The sequence below is a fragment of the Mercenaria mercenaria genome, chromosome 18, assembly GCF_021730395.1.
Source record: "Mercenaria mercenaria strain notata chromosome 18, MADL_Memer_1, whole genome shotgun sequence".
NCBI classification, from domain to species: Eukaryota; Metazoa; Mollusca; class Bivalvia; order Venerida; family Veneridae; genus Mercenaria; species Mercenaria mercenaria.
In genome coordinates, this window is record NC_069378.1 from 7,905,906 (window position 1) to 7,919,374 (window position 13,469).

A 13,469-nucleotide genomic window follows, 5' to 3' on the forward strand; every position below is an offset into this window, starting at 1 on the left:
AAATCATAAATGAAACCACTATCGTAGAGACAAGAAATTGTTGATGGACGCACAGACGGACTGACTGACGACAGTCATTCCTGTGAAATTTAGTGTAATTCAAAGTGGTTTTGAAAAAGATTTTTTAGAAATTGCTGACGGACACACGACGGACAACGGACATTGTGCGGTCACAAAAGCTCACCCAGTTCCTTTGGCTCGGGTGAGCTAAAAGTGTTACATTTTCATCTTGCAAAGCAACCTCTAAGAGTGTCGTTTCTTATGTTTTGGGTTTAACATCATTTTTCAACAGTATTTCCGTCATGTAACGGCTGACAGTTAACCTAACCAGTTTTCCTGGATTCTGTACCAGTACAAACCTGTTCTCCGTAGGTAACTGCCAACTTCCCCACATGAATCAGAGGTGGAGGACTAATGATTTCAGACACGATGTCTTTTATCAAATAGTCAGGGAGAACATACCAAGAGTGTCATTTCTGAAATTCTGTTTTCACAATTCACGTGTATATATATTTATATTATGTGTTTATGCAGAAGTTTAACTCAATTTACTTATTTACTGTAAATGATGTAATAACGAACTATTGTAAGATAGTGCCTATAGAAAGTTATTTGTTTTATTTCTTCTATTATTTACAGAAGACAGTATGCAAAAAAAAATGTATATATCACTGGTTGTGGGTTTGGATAGAAATATCTGTAGCCTGGGAAATTCTTGTTACTTCCTTCAAAGTTATCTTCAAGGAGGATGTTCCAATCCATACTTTCTACCAGTGAATGACTTTTGAATTTTGAACTTTTGTTTGGAGATTAATATTATTGATTAGCATGATAAAATCATACCTGAAAACTGCCAGGTTTTTGGTCATATTTGATGAAGTTATGTCTGTCAAGATGACAAGCTGCTGAATGAACGAGATCTTTACGTCGCTGATGTAACAACGGATCATCCTTGATCTGGTCCATGGCTTACACATTACAGTATTGGGTGACGTATCATATGGATATGCAAATATGTGTAGCCTTAAATCATAAAAAGGCAAAAATATATTGTCATATAGTTTTAGCCTTGAACAGAGGATAACTACTACAGACAGGCCAAGACTCGAGTATGTATCTGGATACTGGGAATGTGTAAAAAAACTGTTTACTAATCTCAAAAATAAGTCAAATAAGTCACTGACTGTCTGACTATATATTAATTGAGCACGTCCACATATCTCAGTAGTGACAGCATTGGTCTACAGATCACAGTCGCGAGTTCGATCACCCGGCCGGGTGTATGTTCTCCATGACTATTAAAAAATGGCGTTCAACCCAAAACAAACAAACAGACTTTGCTTAAACTTCTTAATTTGATTTCTTTTAAATTCCTTGACCATACTTATTAAAGTTCTGAAATATATATTTTAGACCTCCTTAAGAAAATCACTTATATACCATCATGCTTAAAATACATGACATCACAACCTCTCTCAGACTGATACCAAGTTCAGAAATTACATGTACATCAATATTATTAGGTCAAAGGTACTTAATTAATTTCAGCGGATTTCTGCAAAACATTGTATGAAAAGTCACACGACTTACCTAACCAATCTACTGCTTTTTTTTACTAGAATGCACTGTTCCAAGGACAACATCTGCATTCAAATTGCCAGCCATTTTGCAAATAAACCGCCTCTTTAATTGATTCATCAATGACAGGTAGTACTGTAACTCACTCTGATTGGTCAACATTATACCCTCAACGAGGTCTTCCGGCATGTCCCAACATCTACAAACACAAATACATGTATATACCACTTAAAACTGGGTAAAAATTTGTCACCGGTTCTGATACCTAAAAAGCTTAGAACTGTAATCAACCTTATCTGTAGCAGACAGAACTGTACAGACTATCTCTAGATTGCTCAGTAAAATCCAGGATTATTCAGTGCAGGGCTCCAGATAATTACGCTTTGAAATAATGCATATATGCATGTCTGATAATTTTTAAGCGTATAAATATGTATATGAAATTACAGAAACATACACAACTTTTTACTAGCATAAACAAAACCTGAATCGTCTGGATGCTTAACGTAACAGAGCACGGTCAGCATTAATTCTCCAACAATGAACATACACATGCATTGAATGGTACTCTATAAACCTAGGTTTAACTATAATATTATACACTCAGTGCGTGTAAATTAAACAGTTGTGAATTATTATATTGATGGTAGTGTATTTTAAAGCGGTGTCCATTTAAAATATCAACTTCCGGTGTGGAGTAAACAACAAAAATGTCTCTTTCTTAGAATGTAAAAAGTGAACAAACACTCTACACATTCTTTAAACCAACAAAAAATTATCCCCAAAACAGTTATATTAGGGATATTGAATATAATTCTACTGGATTCGGTAGTGAGTGTGAAGCTAAAGCAAGCCAAGGGAGAAAAAGAATCAAAAACTTGAATGCTGAATTCATAATTTTAACATTGCGGAATGATACTTATTTCACTTGGGTAATGATTACATTTTACTCGGACTTTATCATGAACTCTCTGTGTAAAATCTCAAACTTTAAACTAAAATAAAGGTATTAAATCCATATAAGATTCCAATGAAACTTAAAAATTTTGTTGTTTGTTGTATCATGATCTGGGGCATATGCAATGAAAAATCTTGATTTCTAAAAGTGTATCTATATTTATTTCTAAAGGAACTATATGTTCATTGTAAATACACTTCGTTAAACCCAAGTGGAAACTGGTAGGTACTCTAAAATGCAGCTCTCTGATTGGTCAGTTAGGACCCCTGATGTACGGTGATGTCATGATAAAGTTATGAACTAAAATTGAACTGCAAACAAATATATGGGTGTTACACCTAAGAAGTATGTTATACAAGAGCTGTCCGTAAGACAGCCAAGCTCGACTATTCGAAATACTGTCACAGAAGCAGGAAATTATTACCCAAAACTTTAAATATCAAAAGAGTTCTAAGTTCGAAAGGGGACATAATTTGACCAAAATGCATATCAGAGTTATGGGACTTGATGCTATCAACTAGTTTTAAAACCCCGAAGAAACATGTTAAGTTTCAATTCAATATCTGCATTAGTTTTGGAGATAGTAACTTGCATGTAAACTTTAACCAGAATTTTCTAAGTCAAAAAGGGGGCATAATTTGCTCAAAATACATGTTAAGAGTTATGGAACTTGACCCAGTGAGGTTGGTAATTGACCTAGAAAAAGAATAAGTAAGTTTCAAAACTATATGCCTTTTGATAATAGCTGTATGTACTTGCACGGAAAACTTTAACCAGGATTTTCTAAGTCCAAAAGGGGGCATAATTTGCCCAAAATACATGTCTGAGTTATGAGACTCGATTCTATCAACTAGTTTTATAACCCCGAAGACACATGTGGAGTTTCAATTTAATATCTGCATTAGTTTTGGAGATAGTAACTTGCATGTAAAACTTTAACCAGAATTTTCTAAGTCCAAAAGGGGGCATAATTTGGCCAAAATACATGTCAGAGTTATGGGACTTGACCCAGTGAGGTAGGTAATTGATCTAGGAAAAGAAAAAATAAGTTTCAAATCTATATGCCTTTTAGCAATAGCTGTATGTACTTGCACGCAAAACTTGAACCAGAATTTTCTAAGTCCAAAAGGGGGCATAATTTGGCCAAAATACATGTCAGAGTTATGGAACTTGACCCAGTGAGGTAGGTAATTGATCTAGAAAAAGAAAAAATGAGTTTCAAATCTATATGCCTTTTAGTAATAGCTGTATGTACTTGCAGGCAAAACTTTAACCAGAATTTTCTAAGTCCAAAAGGGGGCATAATTTGGCCAAAATGAAGGTCAGAGTTATGGGACTTAGTGCTATCAACTAGTTTTATAACCCCGAAGACACATGTGAAGTTTCAATTCAATATCTGCATTAGTTTTGGAGATAGTAACTTGCATGTAAACTTTAACCAGAATTTTCTAAGTCCAAAAGGGGGCATAATTTGCTCAAAATACATGTTGGAGTTATGGAACTTGACCCAGTGAGGTTGGTAATTGACCTAGAAAAAGAAAAAATAAGTTTCAAAGCTATATGCCTTTAAATGATAGCTGTATGTACTTGCATGCAAAAACTTAACCAAGGTGTGACGCCGACGCCAACGCCAGGGTGAGTAGAATAGCTAGACTATTCTTTGAATAGTCGAGCTAAAAACTGATTTCTGTTGTGTTTTTTTTTCCACATTTACAAATTTTCAGCAGTAAAATTACTCCTATTCAATTTCAGATTTTACCATTTTACTCGTTCACAATGATTTCAGACACATTATGTCGTTTATCAAATAGTCACGGAGAACATACGCCCCGCCCGAGGATCGAACTCACGATCCCGCGATCCGTAGACCAACGCTCTACCTACTGAGCTAAGCTGGCGGGCTTTGATTTTTTTTGTATCTTACATAAACAGTATATAATCAATGCATGAATCACTAGTTGTCATTACAGCATGAGAGTCATCTGGCATGGGGGATGCCACTGGAAATTCCAGTCTGGTGGGCAAGAAAAGTTGTGCAGAAATGATGCAAGAAACCATAAAAGATGGACAACAAATGGTAATTGAGATACATACTTATTCATGCCAGCATGATGTATAGCAAAGCTGTGAGGAGGAAGGTCTTTTAGCCCCTAGTTTTTCACATGTTCCCATTCACTACATAATACTTCTGTTGACACAGAGCCTTCCTTAAAGAAGAGTCCGAAGGTATCTTTCTCAAGACATGTGTCTCGTATTGCTCTAGCTGTCTTCCCTGTCTCCTCCTGCAAGTGTACAAATACCAACACCTGAGAATTTAATTAGGACATAATAAGTGAATAAACATAGCATATAGTAGGATGACTGTAGCCAAAAAAGAGGCCTATTTCAAGGGGTAGGTGGTCACACAAAAGTATTACAAAGGATGTTATATACCAAAATCTTGGTAAATGTCTGAAGTTAATGATTCTGGAAAAATGTTGTTGTTTTTTTCAAGTCAGTGCGGGCTGAAAAATCATATTTTTGAATTTGCTTTTCAACTCAAGAGGCTGTAAGAAGCCACTTTTTAATGTAACTAATTCTCTAAACTTCTTATCAGTGTACACTAAAACAAATGATCTGCATAATTTTTTCCATCTCAATACAATTAATGGGGGAAAACATACTTTTTGGAGAAGGGAATGAGATCATAATTGGGCCCCTAAAATTGCCCCAACTAGAGATATCACTAAAGGTGATGAATGTACCCCTCACATGCACTGACACAGTACATTGCAATTTGATGCACACAAGGTTGCATAGTTATGTGGACTGTATGTGTCTATCTAGGGCTGGGACGATTTCAAAATTTTAAAACCGGTTAATCTTTTGTATGAAATCGAATCGAACCGGTTAATCGGCCACCATATTGAAAATGCTGTTTTCTTTTCTGACGAAGGTATCAAGGTACGTCCAGCAGCTGATTACATCAGGAACTTACGAACTTTATCCTTTGCAAACAATGTGATAATTAATAAGTCATATTTTGGTAAATTTTATTTTACACATATCACGACAGGTAAATCCGCGAGACTATTTACTATGTTTTATGTGTTTTAGCGCAAATATACTGCGGTTCTAAGTGCTAGTCAAAGAAATATATAAAGATAAAGTAAAACTTGTGATGTTTATTGTTTGTGAGTGATTAGCGGTTTTGCAAAACTGAAACCGATTTCACCTAGTAAACGAATCAGATCCGATTAACCGAGTAATTGTCCAAGTCCTAATATCGACTGTATGTATACACTATAGTAACAAAAAACAAAGTCCCATAACTATGAAGAATATTTATCTAAAGGAACATAACATGCACCATGCACAACTAGGGTTGGTACTGATCACTTGTATGAAGTTGCAAGGGTTCGGAAGATTAGGCGCGCACAAGATTGCATATGCAGACTGTATGTACATAGTATGATAACCCTTTACCACACAGAACAGAAGCCAAAGTAACCTCTTTTACATAACACTGATAAGTGATAATCAATAATCAATAATCGGTATATGGCTGATAAAGGTGACTGTCTTATCTGAACAGAGGTGTTGGCATTATTTTGTGATTACACACACACATGTTAAAAATGTCATTATTTTAATATTTTCTGTAAGTTTGACATTATTTTTGTTAATATAAAGTTTATAGCAATTTAAATTCTCTTTCCGATGATACAAAATTTATTAGCCCGCCCGCTTAGCTCAGTAGGTAAGAGCGTTGGTCTACGGATCGCGGGGTCGCAAGTTCGATCCTCGGGCGGGGCGCATGTTCTCCGTGACTATTTGATAAACGACATTGTGTCTGAAATCATTAGTCCTCCACCTCTGATAATTCATGTGGGGAAGTTGGCAGTTACTTGCGGAGAACAGGTTTGTACTGGTACAGAATCCAGGAACACTGGTTAGGTTAACTGCCCGCCGTTACATGACTGAAATACTGTTGAAAAACGGCGTTAAACCCAAAACAAAAAACAAAAAACAAAATTTATTGTAGTTTCTCTTTGAGTTTCGAAGATATAAAGTGTTAAAGTACGGAAATATATATTTTTAGGCATAAAATTCTGTTTTGGATTACTTTCACATTGAAATTCATATACAATTTCATTTTGATTTTTGAAAGTTTGATTTATAGTTAATAGACTTATCTTCCGAATCGGAATCGGTAAGTATTTATATATTATATTTATTCTTGTGCTAAAAATTAAATATTTTTAAGATAATATTACGTAATATTTTGATGATCAAACGTCGGTACATCACGGGTGACTTCCGCAGCAATTAACTCTTGGGGTGTCATAAAATATTTGAAAGCCGCGGTCCGTCTGTTTTGATTAACACTTCCCGTTATGTAAGGCCATAAATTCCAAGCCATCGTATACACAAATTGTTGTTTAGGGGAAATCTGCATGTATCACGCGTGACCTTTATGACCTAACACATTTAAAAATACTTTGATGTTAAATGGTTGTTATTAACGGCTAGTTGCAAGCAGTTTCTCAGTAATTTTCCATGACGTAGCGTCGTGCACATGTAGGAAAAAACCCCGGTGTCTTTCTTTGCAAAGTACTCGATAAATTTAAATAGTAACCACATGATCTTTTACGTAAATAATGATGACAAAATCCCATATTTTGAGTTAGTAAACATCCGGAATTTGTTTCTTTAGGAAAAAAACGAAAATAAAGCGATTGATTATAAGACACGGGATAAAACGATTGTGTTCAAATGGCCGTTAATCGGTATAATACGTTTCTATCGGGGAACCGATAGACACGGGTCAATACGTTTCTGTTTGGTAATCGATAGATACTGTGATAAACGTATCCATGTGGGAAAGGGTTAACAAGAAACAAAGTCCCATAACTCTGCAATATTGTTGTTGAAAGAACCTAACATGCCCCATGCACAACTACTGTTGTCACTTGTGTGAAGTTTCACTAAATTTTGTCAAGGGGATGAGGAGAGATGGTGCACACAAGATTGTGTCTATGGACAGACAACCTGAAACCAGTATACCCCCCCTTACACTTCGTTGTAGGGGATACAAAAACACTGTATTATTACCTGATTATTGCCTGCATGCACCATACCCTTTTCATATACAATCTCATTCATTATCTCGAACCTCTTCACCGGTTTCCACACTGTTATATTGACAAACTGTTGTTCTAGTGGTACAGGTCGGAAACTGGTGTCGGAAAAGAGCAGACCTCCAGAGGGTTCCGAGCGCAGGAAGGTCGCTACATCCTTGTAGTTTGGTAGTGTGGCACTGCGACCAACAAGTTGCACATCTTCTTGTGTAGTTTCCGTTTCTGAAAGGTTAACATTTACAATTAAGTTTTAAAATTCATTCATTTTTTTTAATGAGATATTTTCTTAAAAATTTCTGCAAATTTTCAGCTTTTTTATAAACTTTCTGCTTAGAAGTCTGCCATATATAATGCTTATCAGTAGCACTTTTTACATGAATCTCGAACATGTAATCATTTGCAGCACCTGAATTCTATTTTGCCACTTCATTTATAGAATAATCAGTGTTACCAGTTGGAGTAAGATACCTGTCAATAAGAGATTCTAAAACTGGTCCTCCTTCATCAGACAATAAATGAACCTCATCCTGAAACAAAAGTTGGTATTCAATTATCATTAAACCTTAAGCCTGCTGGCAGCAAGTTGTTCCGACTTTGAGACCAGTGCAGAGAAAGATCAGCCTGCACATCTGTGCAGTCTGATCATGGTCTGCACTGTTCGCCATTCAGTCAGTATCTTTTTGGTAAACATCTCTTTTAACAGTTAATGGTATTGTCCAAACTGAAAGATGGACCAGTTCATTATAGAAATTTAGCAAGCTAAGGGTTAATCAAGTACAGTTACAAAAATTGCTTGTTTTGACCAATACAACTAATTTCTGAAACACTGCTAGGTAGCTTTAAAATTTTATGGATAGGATCAATGTGACCATTATTTGTTTGAGTGGATTTAATTTCATCTACTGAAAAACAAAGAAATCCATGAATGTTACAATGAATATCAGACAAAAGAAAGCCATCGTTTTCCAACAATGCTTCCCACTGTATTTCTCACTGCAAGAAATCGTAGTAGTATTTTATAAGACCTACATATTTTTGCAGCTACTGAAATCTGACGAAAACTACATAACAAAACGTGAAAAACTCCATCTAACGTTTATTTCTCATGATATAATATTCCAGTGCACAATGTTTGGTTGAACAACAACTAGTCTAATTAAAATTTTGCCTAATGGTCAAATACGTCAGCTGGTCTCCTAAGACAATTGGTCTTTTCCTTCTTTATAGATGCAACATTTCGTTGATTTCTTTTTTCTGTCCAAAAGAATATCAGATTTGTCTAAATGTTACAGATCAATTTTGTTTACCATATAATGAAGTCCGATTTATTAAAGGTCCATTACTAAGGGAAAGTGAGTTGGCAATTTTTTTCATAGCCAGTGCATAGACTTCTGCAAGACACTAAATAATGAAGATTGGCAGGTCAAAATTTACAGAAGGTCTTTGGAACTCAAAGAAATGTATGTGTATTATGTTGAAATTTCAATGAATCAACAGAATGACCCCCCAGGTCTTTTTAACTTTCTTCATACTTCATAGAAAAATAATTGTACATATACTGCGATTTATTTCGAATTTTTACATACCAACTTTCATTTTCCAATAAAATGAAATAGTTTCTGTGCTTTTTAAAAGAAATTAAAATGTTCACTTTCCTTAGTATTGGACCTTTAAAGCTTGTATTTGTTCACCCATTTCGACTCGTGTTAAGATTTGCTTTAGGTGAGTATATTATGTTTTTGAGTGAAATAGAACTGTTTTTTCGAGTAGTTTTATTAGTTTCGATTACCATGACAATGAAGCCAGATTTTTTTTTCTAAGTTCAAGGGGAAGAAAAAAAGCAAGTTTCAATGGATTTTCCTACTGTACGTTGCTGAAAAGGCACTAGGAAAGGAAAAAAGATTAGCACTATTTATATTTGGACTACTTGTGACTAGACCTGCAGAGGCTCACATTGGATTTGGTAGTGATAAGCCTACAGCTCAATTAAAGTGAAAGTAGTATGACACATTGTTGTGTCTATTTTTGACCATATTTTGACCATTTTTCGAAGAAATAATTATTTAGACTAATTAACATGGTCGCCCTTGTGTCACAGTAAACAAAATTATCATGTAGACCAAATTTTAATTAGACAAAGTGTCTTTTGACCAAACGTCATGGAAGCATAATATTCAGCCATGTATGTCTAAACAACGTACTGTTGATAAAATAATAAGAGTTACATGACAGAACATACAGATGATTTAAAAATCTGTCCACTTCAATGATAGAGATACATTATTTGGTTACCATGGAAACTTACAAAGATCATTAATCTGACAGTTCTCTCCCCTCCTTTCCTAGAGATGATATCCCACTTCTCCGGCGTGCACACGATCTGTGTGGCATTTATCTGTTCCTTGGTCACCTGAGAGCCCCCGTCAACTCCTCAACCTTCATACTATATCACTTCAGTCTCTATAATGTAAATTTGTAAATTTTAAATCATATGTATTATACAAAGTTTGTAATGGAGTAAAACATTTTGTTTTTGACAGAATATTAACCCTTACCCTGCTAGATTTCTATAATGAACTTGTCCATTTTTCAATTTGGACAGTATCATTAACTGTTATAGGGACGCTTACAAAAGATACTGACTGAAGTGCTTACAAAAAAGATACTGACTGAATAGCGGACAGTGCAGACCATGATCAGACTGTATGGATGTGCAAGCTGATCTTGGTCTGTACTGGGCGCACAGGCAGTATCATTTGCTGTCAGCAGACTAAGAGTTAAAATAGTTTCTTTGAAAAGGTTCTGGAAATGAGAATTTTCATAGATCTCTGTAACAGCACATTTAGCATGCCCAAGGATTTAAACTTTATTTTTTTTTACTTTATCAATGCAGCCATTAAGCAGGTAAGTTATGGAATAACCTGAGCCGCGCCATGAGAAAACTAACATAGTGGCTTTGCGACCAGTATGGATCCAGACCGCATCCGCGCAGTCTGGTCAGGATCCATACTGTTCCCTTTCAAAGCCTACTGCAATTAGAGAAACTGTTAGCGAACAGCATGGATCCTGAACAGACTGCGCGGATGCACAGGCTGGTCTGAATCAATGCTGGTCGCAAAGTCACTATGTTGGTTTTCTCATGGTGTGGCTCAGCTATGTTTTAAATCATCTTCAAAATTCTATGAAAGTCTTCTCACTCAGTGATGAAAGACTACTGTATTTCTGTGTAGTTTCAATAAGGCATTAGTAGTAGGAATTGGATGCCTTTCACAGGGACAAATACTGTAAATTCATCCTCATTCAAGGGGAACAACTCTTTGTGGATTACACTGTTGCATTAATTCATGTAGTACCACTGAATTTTACATCTTTTGCATTAAACCAATGTAAGCAGGTTTTTTGCTCATAGAAATTTTATGTAACTTAACTCAAATTTTTTTTCTTTATGCACGAAACTCTAACAAATCTTTCCTGGAAAAATTTTATGTCACTGAACTCGAGCAAATTTTTCAATGCAAACAAATTTTTCAATGATTTCAAATCTTTCCTGCAAAAAATTCATCCATTATATTCCCCTTATGTTATATTACTGCCATGTTATAAACAAGAGGGTCATGATGACCCTGAATCGCTTACCCGAGTAATATGACCCACATGTTTAAAATGACAAACTGATGCTAAAATATTAGAAAGTAGGTCAGTAGGTCACATTCATGGTCACTGAAAGTCAGTTTTAAGATTGGTGTACAAAACTGTAAATGTCATCAAAATTTCAAAGTTGTATCTAAAAAATACAAGAAAGTAGGTCAGTAGGTCAAGGTAACAGTCAAGTGACCTCTAATCGCTTGGGGTCATCAGGTAATTATGATTAAACAGTGTAGGAAATATGACCTGATAATTTCTGAAGTACTTATTCTTATATATCTCATAACAAGTGACCCCCAAGGCCTCTTTTCATCCCAGGGGCATAATTTGAACAATTTTGTTAAATAGTGGATCTGAATTTATTTTATCAGTCTTTAAACATTTGTGATATCATACAATATGCATGTATTTGACAATTCTTTTGCATTAAAATGTTTTTTCTGCAATAATCCAGTTATAATAATTATCGGGGATAAGATATTTATCAATGGCTAGACAGGTAGGACTATGTACAAGAGTGAGTAATTAAATAAGAAGTTTCAGAAAACCATCAGTAACATGCTTGAAAATGATCAGATCAAGACTTAAGTTTTACATTTGGTCTTAAATTATATATATAAGCAATCAACGTTAATTTTTTTAATTGTTTTTCATAATTTGAAATTTTAGGTACTATCTCTATTTTATGGCCAGTCTTTGACAATATTCTGTCTATTTTGCAACCCAGTAAATTGAGAGGAAAAACTGGGCTGTTACACCTGCTAAGTTTCTGATACTATTTTCACAGGCCTATTTTTTGGACTTCCTGTTTTCCAACCTGTTTATTATCAAGACTTCAGAATCTGCATACCTTGACATTAAAAGAACATTAATGAGTCATGCCATTAGAAAACCAACATAGTGGGTTTGCGACCAGCATGGATCCAGACCAGCCTGTGCATCCACGCAGTCTGGTCAGGATCCATGCTGTTCGCTAACAGTTTCTCTAATTCCAATAGGCTTTAAAAGCGAACAGCATGGATGCCCACTATGTTGGTTTTCCAATGGCACAGCTCATTTTAATATGCCACTGGGTGGACATCTATAAAAGGATACAGTGGATATTACATTTTATGGCTTAAACAAAGAAATCATAGTTTTTCTTTGTTTGTTCTGGGTTTTGTTCTGTCTTTTTTCAACAGTATTTCAGTTATGTAACAGCGAGCTGTTAACCTAACCGGTGTTCCTGGATTCTGTACCAGTACAATTCTCCGCAAGTAACTGCAAACTTTCACACATGATGAAGGATTTCAGACACAAAGTATTTTATCAAATCGTCACCGAGAACATGCCAGTTTTCCACTACTAAGAAGAACTTCTCATGCAGAAAAAGTTTCTTATTTAGCATATTACACTTACATTTTTAAAGTTATTAAATTATCAGGCCAGAAGAGGCATTTTCTTCACATGCATTACTATTTTTGTTATTTGCAAATTTTAATTGGTTTTCAAGCCACTCTATCATAATTTAGGTCATACGGCAATTTGTCTAGACTTTAATGGTAAAGACACCACATTGCTTCAGGCATACGCCCACACCAGGGTAGAACCACCTACCTATGGAAGTCAGCTAGATGACTTCCTCACATGAGCCGCGCCATGGGAAAACCAACACAGTGGGTATGCGACCAGCATGGATCCAGACCAGCCTGTGCATCCGCGCAGTCTGGTCAGGCTCCATGCTGTTCGCTAACAGTTTCTCCAATTCCAATAGGCTTTAAAAGTGAACAGCATGGAGCCTGACCAGACTGCGCGGATGCGCAGGCTGGTCTTGATCCATGCTGGTCGCATACCCACTATGTTGGTTTTCTCATGGCGCGGCTCACATGATCAACCCAGAATCTTATGAATTTATTATACCCTAAGTAGCGATCTGCATTAATTCCACTTTCGTTTATACCGGAAGTAATTCAGACATTGACGAATTAAGACTAACTAGTCGTTTTCATCGTTTGGTGATCTCTTTGAATATAAAATATTTGTTATCTGCCTTCATCTACATATTATTTATATATAGGTTCTATTTATCTTCTACAAGAATGTAGCCTCGTAAGTAAGATTCATTCCACACAAAAGTCATATTAAACGTAGCTGACTTCCTATCGGATGATCACGTGAAATACTTTAAA

The 13,469-nt window shown here is 35.6% G+C and overlaps 1 protein-coding gene across 4 annotated transcripts in view; it reads right to left on the reverse strand.

The window, feature by feature from the left end:
* Window positions 1–851: 851 nt before the first annotated feature.
* Window positions 852–13,469, reverse strand: part of LOC123537897 (uncharacterized) — a 48,335-nt gene continuing 35,717 nt past the window's right edge. For 2 of the 4 annotated variants that reach the window (XM_053530321.1, XM_053530322.1), the window contains exons 5-7: window positions 4,631–4,818; window positions 1,591–1,777; window positions 852–1,023 (exon numbers count right to left, since the gene is read on the reverse strand). The gene's annotated coding sequence lies outside the window, so the exon portion shown is untranslated. Of the gene's footprint in view, window positions 1,024–1,590; window positions 1,778–4,630; window positions 4,819–8,124; window positions 8,184–9,984; window positions 10,117–13,469 lie in introns of those variants that run through there. The other 2 variants (XM_053530324.1, XM_053530323.1) reach the window with 2 other exon arrangements.